Source organism: Hippopotamus amphibius, chromosome 13, assembly GCF_030028045.1.
Source record: "Hippopotamus amphibius kiboko isolate mHipAmp2 chromosome 13, mHipAmp2.hap2, whole genome shotgun sequence".
Classification (NCBI taxonomy): Eukaryota; Metazoa; Chordata; class Mammalia; order Artiodactyla; family Hippopotamidae; genus Hippopotamus; species Hippopotamus amphibius.
In genome coordinates this window covers 77,670,516-77,697,801 of record NC_080198.1, presented here as the reverse complement: position 1 = coordinate 77,697,801, position 27,286 = coordinate 77,670,516, and the positions used below count along the sequence as shown (strand labels likewise).

Here is a 27,286-nt window from a genome sequence, read left to right as displayed (position 1 = left end):
TGACATCTACAGTGTGTAATGAAGCTATGGAAAAGCAGCTAAATTTGTGGGTTCATGAGATGACAACTGAATTTAAAAAAAAAAAATAGTGGACAGTATTGTTGTGAGGCTCAAAGCCAAAGAAAATTATAGCCATGTTACCCAGAAAAATGGTAAATCCTTCTCTGCTGGTGCTGGCTGTCTCACATTTCAAATGGTAATATGGTACAGAAAATGTTAAATCTGCAGGTAAAACAGGTTCAGATCCAAAGGTAGGAGAAGACTGATGTCCCAGCTGAGCAGTAAGGCCAGAGAAGTTCCGTCTTACTCAGCCTTCTTGTTCTAATCAGATTTTCAACTGCCTGGATGAGGAACATCCACATTAGGAAGTGCAATCTGCTTTACTAAATCTGCTGATTCAAATGTTAATCTCATCCAAAAACACTCTCACAGACACACACAAAATAATGTTTGACCAGATGTCTAAGGACCTCATGGTCCAGTCAAACTGACACATAAAATTAGCCATCACAGATGTCCACGCCTAATACCAGGGACCTATGAATATGTTGCCTTACATGGAGAAACAGACTTTGCAGATATGACTAACAAGGATCTTGAGATGAGGAAACTACCTTGAATGATATGGGTGGACTGAATGTAATCACAAGAGTCTTTATAAGAGAGAGGCAAGAGAGTTATAGTCAGGAGAGATGTGACAACACAAGCAGAGGTCAGAGTGATGCTGCCACAACTCAACAAATGTGGACAGCCTGCAAAAGCCAGTAAAGACAAGGAATGGATTCTTCCCTAGAACTTCTAGAAGGACCATGGCTCTGCTGACACCTTGATTTTAGCCCCATAAGACCCATTTTCGACTTTGGACTTCCAGAACTGTAAAATGATAAATGTGTGTTGTTTTAAGCCACTAAGTATGTGGTCATTTGTTATAGCAGCCATAGGAAACTAATACAAGCTGCATTTGACACGAACTCAAAGGCAGGCAGGGAAGTTGGAAGGCTTTGTAGTGAACAAAAAATATTTTGAGTAAAGGCTGTTGGCATGGGAAAGATGGAAGTAGGATGGCTCAAAATGGGGCATCTTATGTGACTGGTTAGGGAGTAAATTTGGCCATCTGGCTGATCCTGATTTGTAAACAGGGAAGCTGGCAGTCATTGGCCAAGTTCCGATTGTTCTGGGTTGATTATTGCAGAAGTTGTGTTTTGGCTTCTGGACTAGCTGCTGCAGAAATTGCTGGTCAAGGCTCTGTTATTCTATTTGATTATGAAAAGGGTTTCTCTGTAACCTCAAGAACTAGAGCTTCTTGTGTGCACTGTATATTACAATGTCACTGTTCTGATGAGAAGTAAGCACCTATCACTTTTCCACTGGAGGTAATATCTTTTTTATCTGGCTGCCTCTCATATTTTCTCTTCTGTTTTCTTTCTATCCTTCATCTTCACATATCTGACATGATGTCTCTAAGTGTGGTTAAATTTGTATCTACCTTCCTTCAGGTTCACTAAGTTTCTTGGATATGTGGGTTAATATCTTTCAAAAATTGGGGGACGTTTTTAGTCTTTATGTGATCAAATGACCTTGCTGTCTCTCACCTCCCCTATGGAACTTCGATTAACCACATGTTAGATCCTCTGATGTTGTCCTACAGCCTCTAATGCTCTGATTTTCCCTCCTATTTATTGCCTTCAAGTTTCATGAATGGATTCATTAGGATAAAAGAAAATTCAAATGGACGGCTAACATATAAAAAACTGTTCAGCTTCATAAACAGGAGAGAAATGCAAATTGAAAGCAAAATTAGATACCATTATGCACAACCAGAATGGCTAAAATTTAAAAGGACACAAAATATCAACTGTTAGTTTTGTTGGATAACAACCAAAATATCTTGATCCTGTATAATACCAAGACTTCTCTTTGAGAACTGCATCCCAGTCTCTTATATGATTCCAGCAATTGTCACTACTGCATGATAAATTTTTTCCCCTCTCTACTGGATCATACTAATTATAAAGCAAACCAAACCAAAATTCTTCTTTTAATCCTAAATCCCTCTCTGGTAACGACCTCACTTCTGTGCTTGCATTTCTACTTCCTTGATGATCTCATTTGATATCATGGCTTTAAATATATCTGTATTTTGATGACTCACAAACTTATACTCTTAATTCTGATCTGTCTTCTAAACTCCAAATTCATACATCTGTCTCTATTCTGCTTGGATGTCTTATAGACATCTGAAACTTAAACTCTTGACATCCACACTATCCTGAAAAAAAACTGCGTTTGTTAGTAAATGGCAACTTCATCTATCCAATCACTTAGTCCAAACACCTGAATCCTCTCTCACACCTCACAGGTATCTTTCCAAAAAAACAAAAAACAAAAAACAAAAAAAATTGCCAGTTTTACATTAAAAATGCATCTAAAATTAAGATCATTTCTTATCACCTCTACTATTTCTATCCCATTTCAAGTGATAACCATTCACCCTGTTTTACACCTTACATTCCTATAATCTGTTCATAACACAGCATACAGAATGATCTTTTTAAAACTTATGATTCTGTCACTCTGCTTAAACTCTCCAATGCCTTCCCATTGCTTTCAGTATAAAAGCCAAAGTTCCCACAACTTCACATAAATCTCTAATGATCTCATCCTCATCTCTCTGACTCCACCTCTTGTATTCTCTTTATGTTCTTCATAAGCATAAAGAATTTTATTATATAAACCAAAACCTCACAAAATTTATTATTCTGAAGTAATATCAGACAAGGGAAAAAAGCATTATTCTAATAAAAAGTAGTGAAGAATTTCAATTATGCATATATTTTTTACTACTCTTTAAAAATAAGAAATAAGGTTTAACTATATTTAATCTTGATAGTAAAGATTAAAACATTATAAAATGAATTAGCCCTTCATTATTCATTATATCTCTAAGCATTTTGTGATGTGATTTAAATATAGAGACTGAAATCTTGTGAAATTTTCTTTTAAAATATTCTCAAGTACTTAATCATATGTTATTATATAAGGATTATAAATAATATTCACAAGGAGTCAAGATGATGTTTTCACTAATATTTGTGGGTAGAATATATAAATTGTTCTACTGGATTGATTTCTCCATTAAAATAAAAGAATTTTAGTAATAATATTTACAGTATTTTCTCTTAAATCAACTTATATAGAATGTTGCTATCTCTCAATGTCCCTTATATGGGATCTTAACAATAGACTGTTGATTATTCTATACTGAAATAAAAAGGTATGTGTGAAATTGTAAGAAATATATATATTAGTCCTTTCCCCAGTTCCTGACACAGAGTCCCCTAAAATCCTTGTAATCTCCTGAGTGATAGGGTACTAAAAACATCTTTTGTTCTAATATTTGGTCTCTTAAACTCAGTTCCTGATAAAGGAACTTCTAAGACCCTTGGAATCTCCAGAGTGCTAAGTCTTTCTGTATGCTAAGGAGATGTGTGGTGACTGGGGGTCCCTATGTAGCTTGGGGATGGGGGATGGTCACCAGAAAGACCAAGCCATGATTAGAAGCTTAAAACTTTCAGCCCCAATCCCCATCCACCAGGGAGGGGAGAGAGGCTGGAGATGGAGTTAATCAATTATGCCTACATGATAAAGCCTCCACAAAAATTCCTAAATTATGAGGTTCAGAGAACTTGCAAGTTGATGAACACACCTACATGTCTGGAGGGTAGAACAAAAGGAATAGAAGATGGTGCCCTTCCAGACCTGGTGCCCTGTGTACCCCTTCATCTGGCTACTCATCTGTATCTTTTATTACATCCTTTGTAATAAACCAGTAAACAGAAGTGTTTCCCTGAGTTCTGTGAGCAATTATAGCAAATTATCAAACTTGAGAAGGGGGTTGTGTGAATCCCTGACTTGCAGCCAAGTTGGACAGAAGTGTAGGTAACATGGGGACCGACTACTTATGATTGGCATCTGAAGTGGGCTGTAGTCTTGTAGGACTGAGCCCTCAACCTATGGGATCTGCACTAACTCCAGGTAGTTAATATCAAGAATTGCTTGGTGTGGAACACCATACATTTGATGTCAGAAATGTTGTGATTAGTAGAGAAATAGTTTTACTTTCAGTGTGATTATAAGATTTCAGTAGTGAAATTGAGATCTTTTTAAATTTATTCCACCACTTAATTATGAAGCAACTGCTGTGAGCCAGACACCACACTCTACTCTGCGCACACAGTAGTGTGCAGAGTAGACACGGGAACTGTCCTATCAGAGCTTACAGCAGAGCGTGGTCTTACCGCTTTGTACCATTCACATTACTGATGCCCGCAATAGAAAAAACTGAAATATAGAAATGTTATACTGAGAATTTCAACTAAGAAAGACATCCCACATCTTATCCATCTAAGTTGTACTCCATAATAAGCACAGTTCCTAGCGTGTGTTACACCCTCAATGAATGTATGATGAGGAAACTATATTTCTTAAGGGGAGATATGTTGTCTTATTTTATATCTCAACCACCTAGAAACTTACTTTTAAATTTAGACTCCTGTAACAGATCAAACACATATTACTATTACCCAAACCCGACTGACAACCAATTACCATTCCTACTTAAACTTTCATTTTATTATTTTACCACATTTGACAAGTAATGCCACTATTAGTAAGGAGACAGAGGGAACAAAATATTTCTTGAGCACTTGCTCTGGGTCAAACATTGTATAAAAACTCCATGCACATTACATCACTCAATCATCATAAAATCACAATGAAATAACCACTTTTACCCCCCATTCTGCAAATAGGGAACAGATGATGGTAAGTAGTGAACTCAGCTTCTCTGGCTCTAAAGCTTGTACTTTTAAACACTACAATGTCTAATCCTAATACTCATTATTTGCACACTATTTAAGACATATTATTTTCCTTCAGTAAAGCTAGTCTCCTCAATTAGATGAATCATAGGTCCCAGTTTTCCCAGTTCATCGCTGTTATGCTTTCTACCTGGCCTAACTATTAATAGTGCCCCGTTTTACTGCCAAAGGTATCTGAGTGTGGATGATAAATCATATGGTCTCCTCACCTCTAATTTTATCTACATCTGAGTAATCATTCCTCATTATGGTTTTGTCCAGGTGGAGCAACTTCTCCAGAGAATGTCACTTAGAAGAGCCTCTTTATGTCTTCACCTAGTCATTTTCTTCGCAGCTTTCAGAGAAGAGCTTGATTCAAATGTTCATAGATACGTCTTTGAGTAACAACTGAGCATTATGGCATTTTTACTTGAAAAACTCTCAGAAATCTAAAATAAGAGTCTTGATTTATTAGGCAGCATTTTAAAACTGTTTGCCTTAGTACAACTTCTACATTTTACATGATGTGATCTTGGACAGTATGCTACACTGTTTCATTTCTTCATTTGTTTACCAGCATTATCTTTTATTGGGAAGCATTTAAGTCAGTGAAAATAAAAGATGTAGGCAAAGTAGATTAGAAAAAGAAAATCTGGATCAAAGAGAAAGAAAAATGTAAATATGGTAAGAGAACTTCTCAAAATACTATTGCTGCTGTGGCAAATTATTACAAACTTAGTGACTTAACACAAATCTATTCCCATACAGTTTCAGAGATCAGAAGTCCATCACAGCTCTCAGTCAGCTAAAAGACACCTACCAAAGTATAGCATACACCTAATTGGAATTCCAGGAGGAGAAAAAAAGAAAAGAAATACTTAAGCAATAATGACAGAATATTCCAAGATTAATGTTAGACACCAAACTAAAAATAAAGATTAAAAACAAATCTACACCTAGGCATATCATATTCCAGCTGCAAAAGAGCCAAGATAAAGAAAACATCTTGAAAGAAGCCAGAGGATAAGACATCTTATCTATACAAGAGTAAAGATAATAACTATACCTGACTTCTTCTGTGAAGCAAGGCAAGAAAGGAGGGTAGAGTGAAATACTTCAAGAATAAAGAGAAGAACAAAACAAAACAAAACATTCACCCAGAATTCTGTACCCTACAAAATTATCCTTCAAGAGTGAAGGAGAAAAAAAAGTGAAAGAGAAATGGACTTTCTCAGACAAATGCAAATTAAGAGTATTTGTTGCCTGTAGACCTGCCTTGAAAGAAATGTTAAAAGAAGTTTTTCACAGAGGAGGAAAATGATATAGATCAGAAACTTGAATCCACATAAAGACAAGAAGAGCACTAGAGAAGGAATCAGTAAAGATATAATATAATTAAGATCTGTATTTTTCTTATTCTTAATTGATCTAACATTTGTTCAAAATAATAATGGCAACAATGTATTCAAATATATACATACATATATGTGTGTATATATACATACATATATGTGTGTGTATACACATACATATGTGTGTGTATGTGTATATACCTATCTGCTTATGTATAAGTAAAATGAGTGACAGCAATAAAATAAGGGACAGGAGGGAAGAATTAGGATTATTTTCTTATTATAAGGCACTCATACTACCTGTGATATGGTAGTACAATGCTATCAGAAAGTACACTTGGATTAGTTGTAAATTATTGCAAATTCTGGGCGACCACTAAAAAAAATTTTTTCCAAGTATAATATGCTAAGGAAGAAGAGAAAATGAGATCATGTAAAAGTCTCAGTTAAAACCACAAGTGGCAGATAAAAGAATGAAAGACAAAAATAGGGTCAAAGAATAAGGGCAATGAATAGAAAACAATAACAAATATGGTAGATATTACTCCAATTATAGCAATATCATTTTAAATGTCAATAGCCTAATGATATTGATTCAAAGACAGAGACTGTCAGAGTGGAACAAAAAATAAGACCCAATTATATGTTGTCTACAAGAAACCCACTTTAAAAATGAAGACACATAAAGATTAACAGTAAATCAATGAGAAAGATATACCATGCTAGTACTAATCAAAAGAAAGCAGTGGCAGCTATATTAATTTCAGACAGAGCAGACTTCAGAACAAGAAAAGCTGTCAGGGATAAACAGGGGCATTATGTAATGATAAAGTGGTCAGTTCTCCAAGAAAACATAGCAATTGTTAATGCGTTTGTACTTAACCAGAGAGTGTCAAAATATTTGAGGCAAAAATTGATGAACTGCAAGGAGGAATAGATGAATCTGCCACTAGAGTTGGAGACTTCAGCGCTCCTCTATCAGTAACAGACAGATCAAGCAGGCAGAAAACCAGTAAGGACTTAGTTGAGCTAAGTTGATATCACCATCAGTCAACTGGATATAATTGACATCTATTGACTATTTCACCCAAACACAGCAGAATAGACATTCTTCTCAAACTCACGTGAGACCACCTTCTGGACCATAAAACCCACCTTAACAAATTTAAAAGAACAGAAATTGTACGATGTCTGCTCTCAAACTGTGATGGAATTATACTAGAAATCAATACCAGAATAATAGCTAGAAAATCCCAAAATAGTTGAGGGTTCAACAACACACTTGTAAATAACACAAGTCAAACAAGAAATCTCAAGAGAAATTTCAAAAATATTTTGAACAAAATGAAAATGGAAACACAGCTTACTGTGAGATGCAGGGAAAGAGCTTAGAGAGAAATTTTTAGCATTTAATACATATATTAAGAAGACAGATCTAAAATCAGTAATCTAAGGTTCCTCCTTAGGAAACTAAAAAAAATAAAGAATAAAAATTAGAACAGAAACTGATAAAATTGAAAACAGGACATCAACAGAGAAAATTCAACAAAAACAAAAGCTAGTTCTTTGAAAAGATTAATAAACTCGATGAGACTCTAGCCAGGATAACTAAGAAGAAAAGAGAGAAGAAAAAAATTATTAATAACAGAAATGAAAAAGACATCACCAGTGGTCCCACAGACATTAAAAGAATAATAAAGAAAAAGTATAAACAGCTGTGGCTCAAATTTTTGATAACATAGATTAAATGGATCAATTCCTTGAAAGAAACAATCTGTCAACACTCACAAAAGAAAAAGTAAATGACAGGAGAAGACAAAACACAGACTAGGAGAAAATATTTGCCAAAGATATACCTGACAAAGGACTATTATCCAAAATATACAAAGAACTCTTCACATTCAACAATAAGAAAAACAACTAAATTAAAAGATAGGCTGGAAATGTGAACAGACACTTCACCAAAGGAGATAAAGCATATATGTTGGGTCTACCGATCCTGGGCTAGTGGCGGAGAAACTGGAGGGGTCTCAGCATCTTGCAACACCACTGAGTGGGCCCTTTGCTCCCAGACCCATATGAGAGGCTTAAAGAATGGCCTCCTCAGATCTGGAACAATTATGCTCTCATATTAGTGAAAAGATTGGCAATATTAGCTGCTGCATAGCACAGGGAGATCAACGCGATGATTGGTGATGACCTAGAGGGGTGGGACAGGGAGGGTGGGAGGGAGGCTCAAGAGGGAGGGAATATGGGGATATATGTATAAATACAGCTGATTCACTTTGGTGTACAACAGAAACTGACACAACAGTGTAAAGCAATTACACTCCAATAAAGAGCTGAAGAAAAAAAAATTTTAGTTAAAAAAACCATATCATTAAGAAATTGTGGACTATATTAAACAAAATAAAAGATGAGACCACTGTAGTAAATGAACTTCTAAATAAACTGGAATTGGAAATTCAGTATCAAGAACAAACCAACAACTCACTCAAGGAACTCTCTCAATCTCTTGAAGAAGATTGTAAAGATGTGGAGCATCTCAAAGAAAACATTGCTCCCCATTTGCCTCAAGCAACAGTAACCTAGAACTTTGTTAATGGACCAGATCTTGACCATGAAGAACCAAAGTGGAGGAACGTGCACCCACAGAGAAGACCCCCAAAGAGCAAAGAAATATTAAAGAAATGCCATATATAACCCCTGATGAGTTTGATGGCATTCCTGTGTACATGAAATCCTGCTTAAACTGTTCTCAAATTAATGATGTTATTAAAGAAATCAACAAGGCAGTAGTTAGTAAATATAAGATCCTACACCAACTAAAAAAAGTCTATGAGTTCTGTGGCCAGGACTCTCTATCACAGATTTACTGATGAAGAAACAAAGGAAACCAAAGGCCAGTATTTTGTAGTGGAAGCTGACATAAAAGCAGTTCACAGCTTCAAAAGTTAACAAGAGGTTTCAAGTGATCCTGAATGTTTTATGACATTGCCGGAGGCTATCAGAGGTCCGAGAGGGAGGACTTACCCCATTTGTTATAACATAAGGCCCTTATGAGCTTTTGAGTCAGCCAGCAGTAGGGTATAGAGGCTATTCTTATAGCTTCCTTATATGTAATTTCTTTACATATAATTTCTTTAGCTTTTTCATTTTCTTTTTTGTTGTTTTTTGTAAAAATAAAACTTAAAAATAAATAATGCATATTTTAAAATCTACTTTCTTATAGTAAATATTTAATCACCTACCATGTGAGCCTCTGTTCTAGGCATACAGCGGAACTAAAAAAAGTTCATGTTTAGTTTCTGTGTTTAGTGACAGTGCTGCCAACCCCAGTAAGAAAGGTGCAGATGTGATAATAAAAGTCAAAGTTCAAGAAGATAAGATCAAGGATACCCAGGCTCTTTAGAATTAAAGGTCATTGGTGTTTAAATTGCAATAATGATATTTCAGTCTATAGACAAAAGTTGGATTTGGAGGCAGCCCATCCACCAGGTTATTCTGCTTTCCCAAATGTGGTTAAGGAACAGCTTACCTGAAATGCATTCACTGTAAATCAATCTGTAAACATCAACCTATAATGAAACTGAAATTAAAATATATAGAGATGAAAAAGATGACAAAATAAGACGTGTAAGCAGATTGATAGTGGTCATGGAAAACGAGTGGCTGGATTGTAAGAATTTAATGGAGTTTCTCTTCCGCACTTGGAGAGACTCAGTCTGTGCCTTAGTGAGCGTTCTCCAGAGAAACAGAACCAATTAGCTCTCCACCTAACTATATCTATCTCTATCTCTATATCTATTTATCTATCTATCTGTCATCTATCTACTATCTATCATCTACTATCTATCTATCTATCTATCTATCTATCTATCTATCTATCTATCTATCCATCCATGGAGATTTATTATGAGGAATTGGCTCATGTGATTATGGAGGCTGAGAGCCCCCTAGATCTGCCGTCTGTAAGCTGGAGGCCCAGGAAAGCCGGTGGTGTGACTCAGTTTGAGTGTGAAGTCCTGAGAACCAGGGAAGCCAGGTCAGATCAGATGTGATGAGATGTTACAGCTCAGCAGTGAGGCGGGAAGAAAAGGAGCAAATTCCTCCTTCCTTCTGCCACCTTTTGTTCTATTCAGGTCCTGGATGGATGGGAGGATGCCCACCCACACAGGGGAGGGCAGTCTGTTTCACTGAATCCACTGATTCCGATGTCATCTCATCTCGAAACATTCCCAAAGACACACTCAGAAACAGTGTTTAATCTGGGGGCCCCATGGACAGTCAAGTCGTCCCATACAGTGAACCATCACAATCTATGTCTGTGCCATCTGCTTGGCACGCTGATCCGTGTAGCAGAGAAAGAAAACTTGTCTCACCAGGCCCAGTGGCCTGGTTAACACTGTCACTGTGATGACCACAGAATACATTATGAGTACTGCTTATTTATTGTTATCCTTTCTTTCTCCCTAACTTAAATGCAGGTATGTTTAATTTTTCATGTCTCAGTTTAATTAAAGATAATGGCATCGTTCCTTACTTTTTTAAAGTCTTGCTTGTTTTTTCTCTATGAATCATTTTTCCATACATTCTCTATCAAAAATATTTTCTCTGTTTAAGATTTCTTTTCCTGAAACTTGCATTGAACAACTGTGTCGATAAGTTTGTTTAATTCTTGCAGAATGGATACTGAGTCTCTGTTTTGCTTGTTAGTATATAATCAATTTGTTACATTAATTTAGGCATACAGTTGGTAAAATCATATTCCTCAAAGACTAATAAAGACATTAATTTTCAAACAAGAAATTAAAAATAACCATAATTGTTTATTTTGTTTCACTGTATTTTTATGGAAGGGACATTTTGTATAGAATAAAATAAAAGGTTGAACTAATGGTACGGCTGCCTTCTCTACCTACTCATGAAGGCTCAAGTCATATTTCTTGTTCCTAATTTCCATAAGCAAAGAAAAGATTGGTTATAAAACTATCTGTGCTATAAATCTTTTTTGTAATATATAAGCACTTATGTTTATATGTGACCACATAGGTATATAAAAAATACATGTGAATAAAAGAATTATATTGATATTAATATATATCTAAAATATAGAGGTATATTAGAAAAGTCTGAATGTACACATAAAAAGTTTCAACAGTGGTTATTCCCAGATGATAAGTATAATTTTATTTGATTATGGTTCTTCCTACTTTATAGATTTGCTTTGTTTTTATTTTCCAGTGACCCTGCATTATGTTCATAATCATGAAAAAGAAAAAGTTCAAAAAAATATTCATTTCTAAAATTTTTAATTTATATAGTGAAATAATCACAGTCCACCATGAAATTTACAGTAGTTTCTCTAAAAAATAAAAGTAGACAGATAGTAGTTAAGAAAGTTAAAGGCTCCAAACAAAATGTTTTTAACACAGTTCTCTGATTCTTTCAAGATTTGAATATACAAACTTGAACTAATTGTAATAATTCTGAAAACCCTGTTATTTAGAAGAAAAGATGATGACATACATGATATGATTTCAATAATAACTTTCAACAAAATTGCAATTTAGAGGAAAAAATACATGAATTACCTACTTAAGGTTTTTCCTACATGTTTGTGAATACTAACAAGAAAAGAAAAAAGGGGAGAAAAGGTATTTTGCTTCATGTATATTCAATTACTATTTTATGTGTTACTCTTCAATGATTAAAGAAATGGGTTTTGACCAGAATAGTTATAATGTCTCATTCCACAGCAGGAAGTTAGTCAGCCTCTGTGATCCATTCCGCCCACTTTAAAAAGATTATTAAGCAATAATTTTCCTGTCCTTTATTAATTTAATATGACAAACCTAATGCATTGGCAACATTCGTGGACATGCAATAACTACCCAAAGCTTATGATACAATTTTTATGAACTGCATGTAAGTTATTTTTAAGGGTTTGATAATAGTGCCAACAGTTGGAAAGTGTCCTTATGCTTATTAATATACACACTGCTTGTTCTCACAAGCAGCAGCTAAATAATGAGGCATGTTAACAAAAGACGGCATCAATTTAAAAATAAATATTTACCATTAGCCAGACTCATTAGGAAAAAAATGGAGAAGATGCAAATCAACAGAATTAGAAATGAAAAAGGAGAAGTAACAACTGACACTGCAGAAATACAAAACATCATGAGAGACTACTACAAGCAACTAGAAGCCAATAAATTGGATAACCTGGAAGAAATGGATAAATTCTTAGAAAAGTATAATCTTCCAAGACTGAACTGGGAAGAAATAGAAACTATGAACAGACTAATCACAAGTATGGAAGTTGAGGCTGTGACTAAAAATCTGCCAACAAACAAAAGCCCAGGGCCAGATGCCTTCACAGGTGAATTCTATCAAACATTTCGAGAAGAGCTAACACCTATCCTTCTCAAACTCTTCCAAAATATAGCAGAAGGAGGAACACTCCCAAACTCATTCTACGAGGCCACCATCACCCTGATACCAAAACCAGGCAAAGACGTCACAAAAAAAGAAAATTATAGGCCAATATCACTGATGAATATAGATGCAAAAATCCTCAGCAAAATACTAGCTAACAGAATCCAACAGCACATTAAAAAAATCATACACCATGATCAAGTGGGGTTTATCCCTGGAATGCAAGGATTCTTCAATATATGCAAATCCATCAATGTGATACATCATATGAACAAACTGAAAGATAAAAACCATATGATAATCTCAATAGATGCAGAAAAAGCTTTTGACAACATTCAACATCCATTTATGATAAAAACTCTCCAGAAATGGTCATAGAAGGAAATTACCTCAATATAATAAAAGCCATATATGAGAAACCAAAAGCCAACATCATTCTAAATGGTGAAAAACTGGAAGAATTCCCTGTAAGAACAGGAACAAGACAAGGGTGTCCACTCTCACCATTATTATTCAACATAGTTTTGGAAGTGTTAGCCACAGCAATCAGAGAAGAAAATGAAATAAAAGGAATCCAAATTGGAAAAGAAGAAGTAAAATTTTCTGCAGATGACATGATATTTTACATAGAAAACCCTAAAGATTCTACCAGAAAACTGCTAGCGCTAATTGATGAGTTTAGTAAAGTAGCAGGATACAAAATTAATGTGCAGAAATGTCTTGCATTCCTATACACTAACAATGAAAAAGCAGAAAGAGAAATTAAGGAAACTCTCCCATTCACCATTGCAACAAAAAGAATAAAATACCTAGGAATAAACCTGCCTAAGGAGGCAAAAAACATGTATGCAGAAAACTATAAGACACTGATGAAAGAAATCAAGGATGACATAAACAGATGGAGGGACCTACCATGTTCTTGGATTGGAAGAATCAACATTGTGAAAATAAGTATCCTACCCAAAGCAATTTACAGATTCAACACAATCCCTATCAAATTACCAATGGCATTTTTCACAGAACTAGAACAAGAAATCTTATGATTTGTATGGAAACGCAAAAGACCCCGAATAGCCAAAGAAATCTTGAGAAGTAAAGATGGAGTTGGTGGAATTAGGCTTCCTGACTTCAAACTATACTTCAAGGCCACAGTGATCAAGACAGTATGGTACTGGCACAAAAATAGAAAGGAAGATCAATGGAACAGAATAGAGAACCCAGAGGTAAAGCCAAGCACATATGGGCAGCTTATCTTTGACAAAGGAGGCACGAATATACAATGGAAAAAAGACAGCCTCTTCAATAAGTGGTGCTGGGAAAATTGGACAGCAACATGTAAAAGAATGAAATTAGAACACTTCCTAACACCACACACAAAAATAAACTCAAAATGGATTAAAGACCTAAATGTAAGGCCAGACACTATAAAACTCCTAGAGGAAAACATAGGCAGAACACACTGACATCCATCAAAGCAAGATCCTTTTGGACCCACCTCCTAGAATAATGGAAATAAAATCGAGAATAAACAAATGGGATCTCATGAAACTTAAAAGCTTTTGCACAGCAAAAGAAACCATAAACAAGACAAGAAGACAACCCTCAGCATGGGAGAAAATATTTGCCAATGAAACAATGGACAAAGGATTAATCTCCAAAATATACAAGCAGCTCATGCAGCTTAATACCAAAAAAAGCAAAGAACCCAATCCACAAATGGTGGAAGACCTAAATAGACATTTCTCCAGAGAAGACATACAGATGGCCAACAAACACATGAAAAGATACTCAACATCACTAATCATCAGAGAAATGCAAGTCAAAGCCACAATGAGGTACCACCTCACACCAGTCAGAATGGCCATCAGCAAAACATTTAGAAACAATAAATGTTGGAGAGGGTGTTGAGAAAAGGGAACTCTCCTGCACTGTTGGTGGGAATGTAAGTTGGTACAGCCACTATGGAAAACAATTTGGAGGTTCCTTCAAAAATGAAAAATAGAACTACCATATGATCCAGTAATCCCACTACTGGGCATATACCCAGAGAAAACCATAATCCCAAAAGAAACATGTACCATAATGTTTATTGCAGCACTATTTACAATAGCCAGGACATGGAAACAACCTAAATGCCCATCAAGAGATGAACAGATAAAGAAGATGTGGCACATATATACAGTGGAATATTACTCAGCCATGAAAAGGAATGAAATGGAGCTATATGTATTGAGGTGGATAGACCCAGAGTCTCTCATACAGAGTGAATTAAGCCAAAAAGAGAGAAGAACAAATAAGTATGCTAAGTCATATATATAGAATCTTAAAAAAAAAAAAGTGGTACTGATGAACCCAGTGACAGGGCAAAGAATAAGTATGCAGATGCAGAGAATGGATTGGAGGACACAGGGTTGGGGGGTGGGGAGCAAAGGGGAAGCTGGGACGAAGTGAGAGAGTAGCATAGACATATACACACTACCAACTGTAAAATAGCTAGCTAGTGGGAAGTTGCTGTATAACAAAGGGAGATCAACTCGATGATGGGTGTTGCCTTAGATGGCCAGGACAGGGAGGGTGGGAGAGAGTGGTGGGAGGGAGGGGATATGGGGATATATGTATAAATACAGCTGATTCACTTTGGTGTACCTCAAAAGCTGGTACAAAAGTGTAATGCAATTATATTCCAACAAAGAGCTTAAAAAAAAAGAGGAAAAAAAAACTAAATATTTTTGGCTGTTTTCTTGGGATGTGGGGATGTGTGTGTGTGTGTGTGTGAGTTTAGAGACACAGTAATAGAACAATTAGTCATTTTACTGAAAAATTAATTTAGAAACAAAACCTTATCCTTGATAAAAAAAAAAAGAAGTGTGTGCATACATGGTAATAATGGTGAAAGGTAAATAAATACTTATAAATAAAACTTGCACGTATGTACATTAACTCTCTGCAAACAGTTAGTTGCACTTTAAATTACATATAAATATGTAGCTGTAACTCCAAAAACTATTCTAATTCACAGCAGAGATTTTGTGCCTCACAAATCAGAACCTTTTTTTATCCCTCATACATTTTTATTACTTTATTAGGCATGTAACAGGGTGAAAGAGTACACAAGCCGTTAAGCCCTATTAACAAGCCATCGTACGCTTGTATTTCAGCTTCATGAGGCTTCTGCAGTTTTGGCTTTTTCAAGCCCTCTGATATTCTGTGCATCACAGACCATATTTGATGAAGAAAAGCGTATTCTCAAAACATCTGTCTGTTTAGTTATATTCAAACTGCCCTTTATGGAGACTACATTTTCTTGGAATCTTTCTACTCCTGATGGGTGCCAAAGGGGAAAAAATATACTGTCCAAGATCACCAGAATTCATTAAATACAGCTGACAATGTTATGGTACAGGGGGAAAAAAATCTTTCCAAGTTTGTATACAAAATAATATTCACAAAATATTGGTTTGCTCTTAAAGGAATCAAGAGAAATACCAAGGGAACATGGTTATAAATGGTGACAGATGCATCTCAGCTAGTGTGGTCCTCTATTACAGGGGTGCCAGAATGTAAATCAGGTAATCCATCCCTCAGAGCACTGAGCAGAAGTCAACTCATGTGGCCAGGACAAGCAGGATGGATTTAATTAGAAAGACTGCAGCAGAATATTCACATAATCATCTAAAATTTCATTCTGCCCAGTTAAGCACTACTTATTTTCAGAGCTTACTCTGAAGAGTGGGGAAAAGTTTCCAAAAGATTACAGAACTTGTCTCGTTAATTCAACCCCAAAGGAGGACTGTGTCTGGTCACTAGAGTTGCCACTAACCTGGGCTAAAGTAGGCAGAGGCAGCATTGGCTGAAAGAAAAATCCCCAAACATTCAGGCTTCTTTAAAGTACCATTCATGTAATGGTACTTTACATACAGCTTAATGGGACTAGCAGAATCTCCGAGTACAAGGATGACCTAACTTTTTTTTTTTAACCTTTTTTATTAAATGTCAACTGCTTAGTGATATTTACCATGGAAACCCTATTTAAAATTGTAATTCTGATGCCTCGTAACCTGATTTTTCCCATTAATTTATTACCTCATAATATATTACTTAAACATTACATTTATTTTTTTAATTGTCTATCTTTTCTCTGCTAGAATTGTGAATTTTCTTTTGTTTCATTTAAGTGTTTAAAATGATACCTGACACATAGAAGAGGGTCAATAAAGAGCTGTTCAAAGAATGAAGCTTCTGAATATTGAAGGATTTCCCTTGGACTTTCCCCCTTAGGAAGGGCTCTGCCATGAAAAAAAGGTTCAGGAGATGTATCAAGTCCAAATGATGCTTTCCCCAACCATGTATACTAAGCTCTGTGCTCTCATTACACAAAGAAAACCAAAGGTCAATGACTCATCACCTGAAGACTAAGGACAATCATAGTTGGAACAAACAGGCGTCCTGCAGAAAAAGCAAGCATGGGAGAGCAAAAGGCAAGCTTCCCCACTTCACAACGTGCATGTTTAGGCACATTTCTTAACATGTTTTAGCCTCAGTTTTCTGAAAAAAAGGGTATTACCTACTTGGCAGATTAACGGGGAGAATGAAATGAGATTACACGTGTAAAACATGTATTGAAGTGCTTGGCACATTCAGAAAATGTACCCTCAAACACAAGTCCACAAAGGTTGAGTTCTTAGCCTTTTCTACCACAATTAAGTCCTTGCTTAGAATCTCAATGCCCAAGATTGAAACCCTGACTTTTTAACTGGGTGTCAGCACCCATCCCCACCTCCCTGCTACAGATCACTTACCTCCCGGAATCTCTTCCCATTACTTGACTGTAGGGCTTTCCATTAACTGCTTACTGGCCCTCTGCTCAGCTGGACACACTGCTCATTTTCTGAACGGCTTAAAGATTCTTAGCCTCAGCTCTTGGGTCACCTGTCCTTCCCTCTAAAAGCTCATTCCTCAAGACACCAAGCAAGACACCTTAGTATTGCTCCATGTTTCCACACAAGATACCTGTTTAATGAGAGAATGACACCTCACTTTCTTTCAGCCCTCCAGGTCACCCAGTCTTCCTCATCCCAGCCCATCTCACTACCTCAGGAACCCAGGGTCTAAAAGGACCTTCACGTCAACAAAATGCTCAATGTATTTTGAAGGAAAAAAATTATTTTTGATTTAAGAAATACATAAACAGTAGCTCCTGAGATTAATATTTAAAAAATTAAATTGAGGAGGAAAGCAGAGCAAAGAATCGCACGGAGTCATTACAGTGAAGCTGTGGATGGGGGTTAATGGTCATGGATCCAGACTACTTGCATTTCCTAAGTGTTTCTCAGAACCGTCTACTCCCTTGACATTGCTGCGTCCATAGCCTCAGTGTAGATTCTAACCATCTCTTGCCTGGACTACAGTCATTGATTCATAATTGGGCTCATTTAATTATTCTTGTCAGCCTCTAATCCATTCTTCACAGAGGCACCAATACCTAAAATGATCACCTGACCTTCTGGCTGGTTAGAAACCTTAATGACACCACCGTACAAAGTAAAACGTGTAAACCAATGATCATCAAAATGTTATTCCAACTTGCGGATGGAAGATGCCTTAGAGGACTGGGGTGGGGAGGGTGGGGGGGACTCGAGGCGGGGGGGGAGTCAAGGAAGGGAGGGAATACGGGGATATGTGTATAAAAACAGATGATTGAACTTGGTGTACCCCCCAAAAAATAATAAATAAATAAAATTTAAAAAAAAAGTTATTCCACCAATTGTTTCCTAATTCATGATTATGAAAGCACAGAAAATGAGAGTAAGCAGAGTCTTTTAGAGCAATTTAACATTGCTGCATACTCAAGTATATGGTTTTATATTTTATAAACATCATTCTACATCATTTTGGAAATTTTAAAAAAATAATAAAGGAAAACTCATCATTCATTATAGATAGTTGAGAAACCCTAGTCTAATCTTCTTTACAAGACATACAAAATCAATACCTACCACCCATCGGACTTTCCAGCTGTATCTTCTGATTTCCCAAACTAAGATTTTTATCCAGCGATTTCAATCCACTTATAGTTCACTAGACCCATGAGTTATAGATAAGTATAGCAAGAGGCTGTATGGCAGAGTGATTAAAATACAGATACTGGAGCCAAACAGTATGGGTCTTAATCTCAGCTCTGTCAATTACTGGCTATGTGACCTTGAGGAATTTACTTCAACATTCAGTGTCATAGTTTTTTCACATACAGAATTAGGATAGTAACAGCTGCCTCATATGTTTGTTGGGAAGATAAAATGTTTTAAAGCAACACTTAAAGTAGTGCCTGATTCAATAAATGTTGGGATTCTTATTAATGTTATTATTTTAGCCTCCATTCCTTCCTGGCATGTTTCGTCTGCCTTCCTCTAACTTTGCATTTGGCTAATTTCTAATCAACGTTAAAGAGAAATCAGAACTTCATCTTCTCGATGAGGTCTTCCTTGGTTTTCCTAGGTTGGTTTGCGTGCTTGTTTTGTGCTGCCCTATTGTCTTCAACCAACACCTCCATCATGGCATTTACCACATGTTGTAATAATTATCTCCTTATGTGTCTGTTTTCTCCACCATAATTAGAACGTAACACAAATGAAGTGCTTAATCCATATTAACAGACCCCACAAACACACACATTTAACTGATTCCACTTTGATCCTTAAACAGATCCATGTCCACATTGTCTTACCATTTCAATCAAGCATTGCTTCCCAAGAGAAAACCTGGACGGGGAGAGGTACCTCTGGTGCTCAAGTAAGATAACTTGGCATCAGAGCTTCCTGTTTTGAACTCCTTGTACTTAGTATCAGCCTTGGGAGTTGAGGCAGAACATGTACAAATCCCAAGAAACTTGCCCAAGTATTGGCTTCATACAACTTGGCCCATGCTGTGAAAATAGGCCTTTTCCCTCATCTGATTTTTCTATGGTATTATTAATATAAATGGTGAAGAGAATGAATTTGCTTCATAAATAATCCATTTTCACTTTTTATTATGCTTCTGACCATAAGTATAATTATTCGGGGAAGCAAAGAATAGCTCTAGATTTTAAACTAAACTAAAAAAATGAGTCCTCCATTAACAATGGTTATATCACTTTGTAATTAATTAAATTCAAAGGTGACAATGTTTTGAAAGACTTCTATTCTCATCATAAAATAGCTAAAAACCCCAATTATCAATGGCTGTATTAAAAGAAACTGACATTCAAACATCATTTATAACCATACTGAAATCTCAAATGACCATGCTACTGCAAGCCTCTTTATAATATTTATTAAATAGAGGCTAGAAGAAAAATAAAGATTAGTCTGGGTACAGATTTCTCAGGAATAGCTAAATACCATGCAAGGTTATAAAAAAAAAGTTAGACCTCTTGAGGAAAAAAAATAAACAAAATGGAAAATACAATCAGCTCAACTGATTAGAGTACTTTTAATTATCCAGAATAAAGAAGATGGGAGGGTAACAGGAGCAACTTAAAATTGCAGACAATCTAAAATATTTTAGCAAATTATTTCAAGCTTTCTTATATCACTAATGTACTTTTAAAAGGCATGAACAGGGACTTCCCTGGTAGTGCAGTGGTTAAGAATCTGCCTGCCAACATGCGGACATGGGTTCGAGCCCTGGGCTGAGAAGACCCCACATGCAGCGGAGCAACTAAGCTTGTGTGCCACAACTACCGAGCCTGCACTCTAGAGCCAGCAAGCCACAACTACTGAGCCTAGAGCCTGTGCTCCTCAACAAGAGAAGCCACTGCAATGAGAAGCCCGTGCATGCAACAAAGAGTAGGCCCCACTCACCACAACTAGAGAAAGCCCATGCCCAGCAACGAAGACCCAATGCAGCCAATCAATCAATAAAACAATTTTTTAATTAATAAAAAGAAATAAAAAGCATGAACAAATAATAGTCTATTTGAGTTTAAGCTCTGTCCTGTGGTCTTATTCTGTATTTGATTAGGTGACAAGAGCTAGAAGACAACCAAGCATGTAGGAAGAAAGGATGAAGAAAGCCCGAGTCTAGCAGAGTCCCACTCTGAATCCTGAGACAAAGGCATTTTCCTATCTACACACTCATAGGCTCAAGGTCACATATACAACATTCTGTAGGAAAGTTTAAAGCAATGAAAAATACTAGAATTTTGAAAACCACATCTAAAAGATCCTTAATACTATGCACAATTTTAGAAAACAGCCTTTTTCTCATTGGTACTTAATTTGAACAATTTCCATAAAATATTTAATGATGTCCATTTAAAGATGCAAACAGCAAAAACATGAAGTAAAATAATTCTAACTTCTCACTCTGTAACATAATGGTAATGAATAAGTAAAAATGATCAAAAGGAAGGCGTCTGAATAATAGGCGAATTTTACAGGTGGTTATTAAGTCAGAAATTACTCTATCTATATCTAGGAGTATTTACTAAACTCCTTCCAGGAGAGCAACAGTAAAAAAGTGTGCTGCATGGGACAATCTTGCAGACGACTGATGTAAATTTTAATCTGTGCTTCAGGATAATCACACCTCCAGGGTTTTAGCATTATGTGGATCTGTGCAGAGGCAAATAATATATCATTTAGAGAAACAAGAATGTCGTAATTGGAAGTTGATGAGATCAAAGGAAAAAATATGTATTTTAAAAACTAAATTTTGGAAGAAAATTTAGTAGAAAATTTTTAGGGAAAGAGACCAGTTAGTTTAGCAACCTTAGTAGCAGTAAGAAATGATACGCTACCAACGCGAGTTACTGGTGTGGAAAATGCTGGTCATTAATAAGATAAATGAGATCCTACATGGGGAGAAAACAAATTATCAACCAAAATAAGAATGGAAATACAGTTCTGGTCATTCCAGAATTTGGGTTATCCCAAAACCTGGGTAAAGAGGGCACAGTAATGATAAGGGCATTGCCAGCCCATTCTCTTCTCAATTAAGAAAACATCATGGTAACCCCCTAATTCAATACATCTAATGTATGATTTTTAATGGTTGCACAATAGACCATAAAAAAAAAGTACCACATTTATTCAAGCATTCAGCTATTGATAAACATTGAGAGTTTCTTTTTTTCTTTTTTGCTGCTATACTCAACAAGACATTTATCAATCTTGTGCACATACACTAAGTACTTTTACTTGTGTTTGTATAAATCTGATTACCCAAAATAGTTCAAATGGTATGTGGGATCTTACTGCTCTTTTTTTTTTAAATCCTAAATGTATGTATGGAATGGGGGGAATCAAAGGAATTAAATTAGTAATAACTTGCTTGTTATACAAAAGTTCAACAATTTCATAAAATACACCTGCAGAAAAGCATTAAATTCAGCAAATTCTGTTTACTTAGTGGGTCGCTCCTTATTAAACTGATTAGTGTGTTTTCACAAAAAAGAACTGTTCCTCAGATCCAGGTTGAAGGGTAATAGCTTTAATCTGACACATTGTAGGATGCCATGCAAGAATTTTCATAAACTTGCAAGATGCAAAATTAATGCACAGAAATCTCTTGCATTCCTATACACTAACAATGAAAGATCAGAAAGAGAAATTAATGAAACATTCCCATTTACCACTGCAACAAAAAGAATAAAATATCTATGAATAAACCTACCAAAGGAGGCAAAAGACCCAAACTCAGAAAACTATAAAACACTGATGAAAGAAATCAAAGATGATATAAACAGATGGAGATATATACCATGTTCTTGGATGGGAAGAATCAATACTGTGAAAATGACTATACTACCCAAAGCAATCTACAGATTCAATGCAATCCCTATCAAATTACCAATGGCATTCTTCACAGAATTAGAACAAAAAATTTTACAATTTGTATGGAAACACAAAAGACCCAGAATAGCCAAAGCAATCTTGAGAAGGAAAAATGGAGCTGGAGGAATCAGGCTCCCCAACTTCAAACTATAGTACAAAGCTATAGTAATCAAGACAGTATGGTACTGGCAAAAAAACAGAAAAATAGGTCAATGCTACAGGATAGAAAGCCCAGAGATAAACCCACATACCTAGGGTCACTTAATTTATGACAAAGGAAGCAAGAATATATAATGGACAATAGACACCCTCTTCAGTAAATGGTGCTGGGAAAATTGGACAGCTACATGTAAAAGAATGAAATTAGAACACTCCCTAACACCATATACAAAAATAAACTCAAAATGGATTAAAGACCTAAATGTAAGACCAGACACTATAAAACTCTTAGAGGAACACGCAGGAAAAACACTCTTTGACATAAATCACAGCAAGATCCTTTTTGACCCATCTCCTAAAGTAATGAAAATAAAAACAAAAATAAACAAATGGGACATAATTAAACTTGAAAACTTTTGCACATCAAAGGAAACCATAAATAAGACAAAAAGACAACTCACACAATGGGAGAAAATATTTGCAAATGAAGCAACAGACAAAGGATTACTCTCCAAAATACACAAATATACAAACAGCTCAGGCAGCTCAATACCAAAAAAAAAAAAAAAACCTTCAAAAAATGGGCAGAAGACCTAAATAGATATTTCTCCAAAGAAGACATACAGATGGCAACAAACACATGAGAGGATGCTCAACATCACTAATTACTAGAGGAATGCAAATCAAAACTATAATGAGGTATCACCTCACACTGGTCAGAATGGCTATCATCAAAAAATCTACAAACAATAAATGCTGGAGAGGGTATGGAGAAAAGGGAACCCTCCTGCAGTTTTGATGGGAATATAAATTGATACAGCCACTAAAGAAACTAAAAATAGAACTACCATATGACCCAACAATCCCACTACTGGGCATATACCCTGAGAAAACCATAATTCAAAATGTACCCCAATGACATTGCAGCACTAATTACAATAGCCATAAAATGGAAACAACCTAAACGTCCAAAAACAGATGAATGGATAAAGAAGATGTAGTACATGTATACAATGGAATATTACTCAGTCATATAAAGGAATGAAATTGGGTCATTTGTAGAGATGTGGATGGACCTAGGGTCTATCATACAGAGTAAAGTAAGCCAGAAAGAGAAAAAGAAATATCATATATTAATGCATATATGTGGAATCTAAAAAAATGGTACAGATGAACCTATTTGTGGGGCAGGAATAGAGACACAGACATGGAGAATGGATATGTGAACACAGTGGGGAAGGGAAGGGTAGGACGAATTGGGAGATTAGGATTGACATATATACACTACCATGTGTAAAATAGATAGCTAGTGGGAACACACTATAAAGCACAGGGAGCTCAGCTCGGTGCTCTGTGATGACCTAGATGGGTGGGATGGGGGGAGGGATAGGGTGGGAGGGAGGTTCAAGAGGGAGGGGATATATGTATACATATAGCTGATTCACTTCATTGTACAGCAGAAACTAACACAACATTGTAAAGTAATTATATTCCAAGAAAATTTTAAAAATAAAATAATAATCTCCCTGCAGGTGATAAGAAGTGGAAGAACCACAACATAAACGGAGGTCCACATAGCAAATGATCCCTGATCAGGAAAATTGGTTCTGCTTGACACACACATAAAATTACTCTAATTATTAAGTTTCAAATTTTTTAGACAAGTATGTCTTATTTAGAAATACAGCTACATAGAAACTGGAGTACTGCTATGTATGATATAGAAAACTGGATTGATATATTTTCCCTTACTGCAAATTCTAAAAACCAGAACTTTCACACTAAAGACTAGTACATTATTATTAAAATAATAATAGTTTTTACCCTCCTTTTGGAAAGAGCATAAGTCAGATACCACCATTTAGTTTCTAATAAACACTACCACCTATGATTGAGATCTAAAGATGAAAGCTTTCGTATACCATCTCCAGGCTCTTGAGCATTTTGGACTCCCTTATTGTAGTACAATAAATTCTTCCTAAGTACAGCATAGCCTGGTATGATTGGTCATTTGATATCTATGGTAAGAAAAAGTAAAGTATCAATACATTTTACACTTAGTGTTAGTCAGAGAAGCTTACTATAAATACAAATTAACTGGATCTTTGTATTCAATATCTTAATATTCCAACAGTGGGGAAAAAAAAGGGCTAGTGGGTAAAAACTAAAAAACATTATAATTTCTCTGAAATTATCAAACCAAACAAACACATTGCTAAGCAATCCAGATTCAAATCTGTTTCGATTTATTTTAGATTTGCCTTATGCCTGAAAATGCCTTTTTAATTTTCCCAATTTGCAAACAAAGTAAAAATTCAGAAAATGCATTTCAGAACAATCATCAACTTATTCTATGACATACTAGGTATTTTAAAAATTGACTGGGAATCTAATTGTTTCATTATTCCCTGAAACATATTTTCCAGTTATAGTATCATTCTTTTGATATTTTCTGGTTGTTTTTTAATAAACTTTAATTTTGGGACAGTTTTAGGTTCAAAGCAAAATTGAGCAGACTTTTGTGAGACTGATGCGACTGGATCTTTTTCTAGCTGGGGAGAGTTTTAAAATTGTGCTTTCCTGAAAGGAAATGAAAAAAGACCCATTTTGCCTTTTTTTATCCCCAGGTTTAGACCTTGCTTGAAATGGTTAATTTTCTTACTGTCAAACACAGTATATATAAGAGACAGTTTCCTGGAATCAAAGAAACCAGAGAACCTTAGAGAGAATTATCATGAAGCTTCCCTCTACGTTTTATCTTGTGGAGCTGAGGCAACAACACATATAGAGCAATAACTCTCTTCCCTTAGAGAATTAGGCTGCTATTGAAAAGTAGCAATGCCAAATCCTCACAGAGTTTTACTGAAATAACTTGTACCATAGAGCCACTGGAAATAAAAATATGCTGACATCTCCCCATTCCCGGCCTTTTCCTTGATTTAAGGGTCGTTGGAAAAAGGGGAACCAGCCAGTGAGACAAAAATGTAATGAAAAAGAAATCTGAGGAAACATACCGACTTGGACCATGGACATCAAGGACAAAGGAGTTTTGGTGAAGGAAAGGAAGTTTGGTGGAGACAGGTTAAATCAACAAAAAGTAAGCTTAAAGAGATTATTAGCTTTGTCACTGATAACTTTTGTGTGGAATAGCGAAAAAAGGAAATGAGAAAGTAAGGTGAAAACGAAAGGAAAGAGATTGACTATAAATGTGGAGAACTGAATGTGTTTTCTCCTGCTTCCTCAGAAGAAATTTTTAAATGAATTAACTCACAAAGACAAAGACAACATTTTGGACAACAGAAAACAGATGGATGCGGGGTAATTGATGAAATGCAGAGGAAGCTGAGCCATCAGTGCCCGTTGAGGAGGATGCCCGGATGAAGCAAGCTGTCCGGGCTGTAGACAGCCTCCTGAAATGCTCAGATTTTGAGCCAAAGAAATGGCAGGGGATGAATATGGGTAACCTCGGTTTGAAGTCTACATAGAAGTTAGGTTACCCAACTCCCTTCTCTCATCCCCCACAGACAACTAATACGGAGCATCTGGGGAGCACCAACCAGGCAAGAGATGAGTGGTTTCTTCTCTAGCAAAAATAAAGCAGAAAGTTCCAAGTCTCAGAAACACTGAAAAAGAAATACAAATTAAAGCTACAATGTGTTTTCAGGACACATCAATTAGAATGAGTAAAAAGGATTGGTGATAGCAGGTGTTGTTGAGGAACCCAGACCTTTCATAAGTTATAGGAGCGTTTAATGTTACAACTTTGAGAAACATTTTGATTGTTCCTATAAATGTAAATGTATGGTATCTTATGCTCCAGCAATTCTACTCCTAAATATGTCCCCAAGAGAAATAAAAATATACATCCACACAAACGCTTGTATAAGAATATTTATAGCAGCTTTGTTCATAATAGCCCAACCTGGAAACAACCCAAATATACAATTCAATAGATAAACAAATTATGATATAATAATACAATGGAATACTACTAATAAAAGGGAGCCTGCTAACTATACACACACTGCATGGATAAATCTCAAAAAGATTGTACTAAGAAAAAGACACCAAACAGTATATATTATGTGATTCCATTTATGTAAAAATTTTTAGAAGGCTGGATTTATTCTAGAGACAGAAGCAGATATTTGGTATTATCTCTGGCAAAAGTTGAGATGAGAACTAACAGCAGACGGGCATGAGTGACTTTTTGTGGTAATGTAAATCTTGAATGTGGTGGTGGTTACACCATAGATGCCTATGGGCTTCAATGTTTGTCACAAAAACTAAGCTGTGCTTAAAATGAGTGCATTTTACTATGTATAAATTATACGTCACTAATGTGAATTTTTAAAAATAGGTCAGACTGTTATAATATATGTATGTTATATATATTTATTATATATTTATATATTACATATTATACATGTATATATATTTCTTTTGTGACAGAGGAGATGCAAATATATTAGAAGACCGAAGGAAAAGTACTACTGGGAAACAAGTTGGTATGAGCAAAAGGAAGAAAAACTGATGGAGAAGATGGTCCTGGACTTGATGGGAAGATTCAAAACCATGGGTAGAGGGGCTCGCCCTATACTAGTAATCTCTTTCGTCACCATTCAGTTTGTGCCAGAATCTGTTCTTAGCACCTACATAC

General features: G+C 35.7%; 1 pseudogene; it reads left to right on the top strand.

The window, feature by feature from the left end:
- Positions 1 to 8,305: 8,305 nt before the first annotated feature.
- Positions 8,306 to 9,263, top strand: LOC130835304 (spindle and kinetochore-associated protein 1-like; annotated as a pseudogene).
- Positions 9,264 to 27,286: the final 18,023 nt, after the last annotated feature.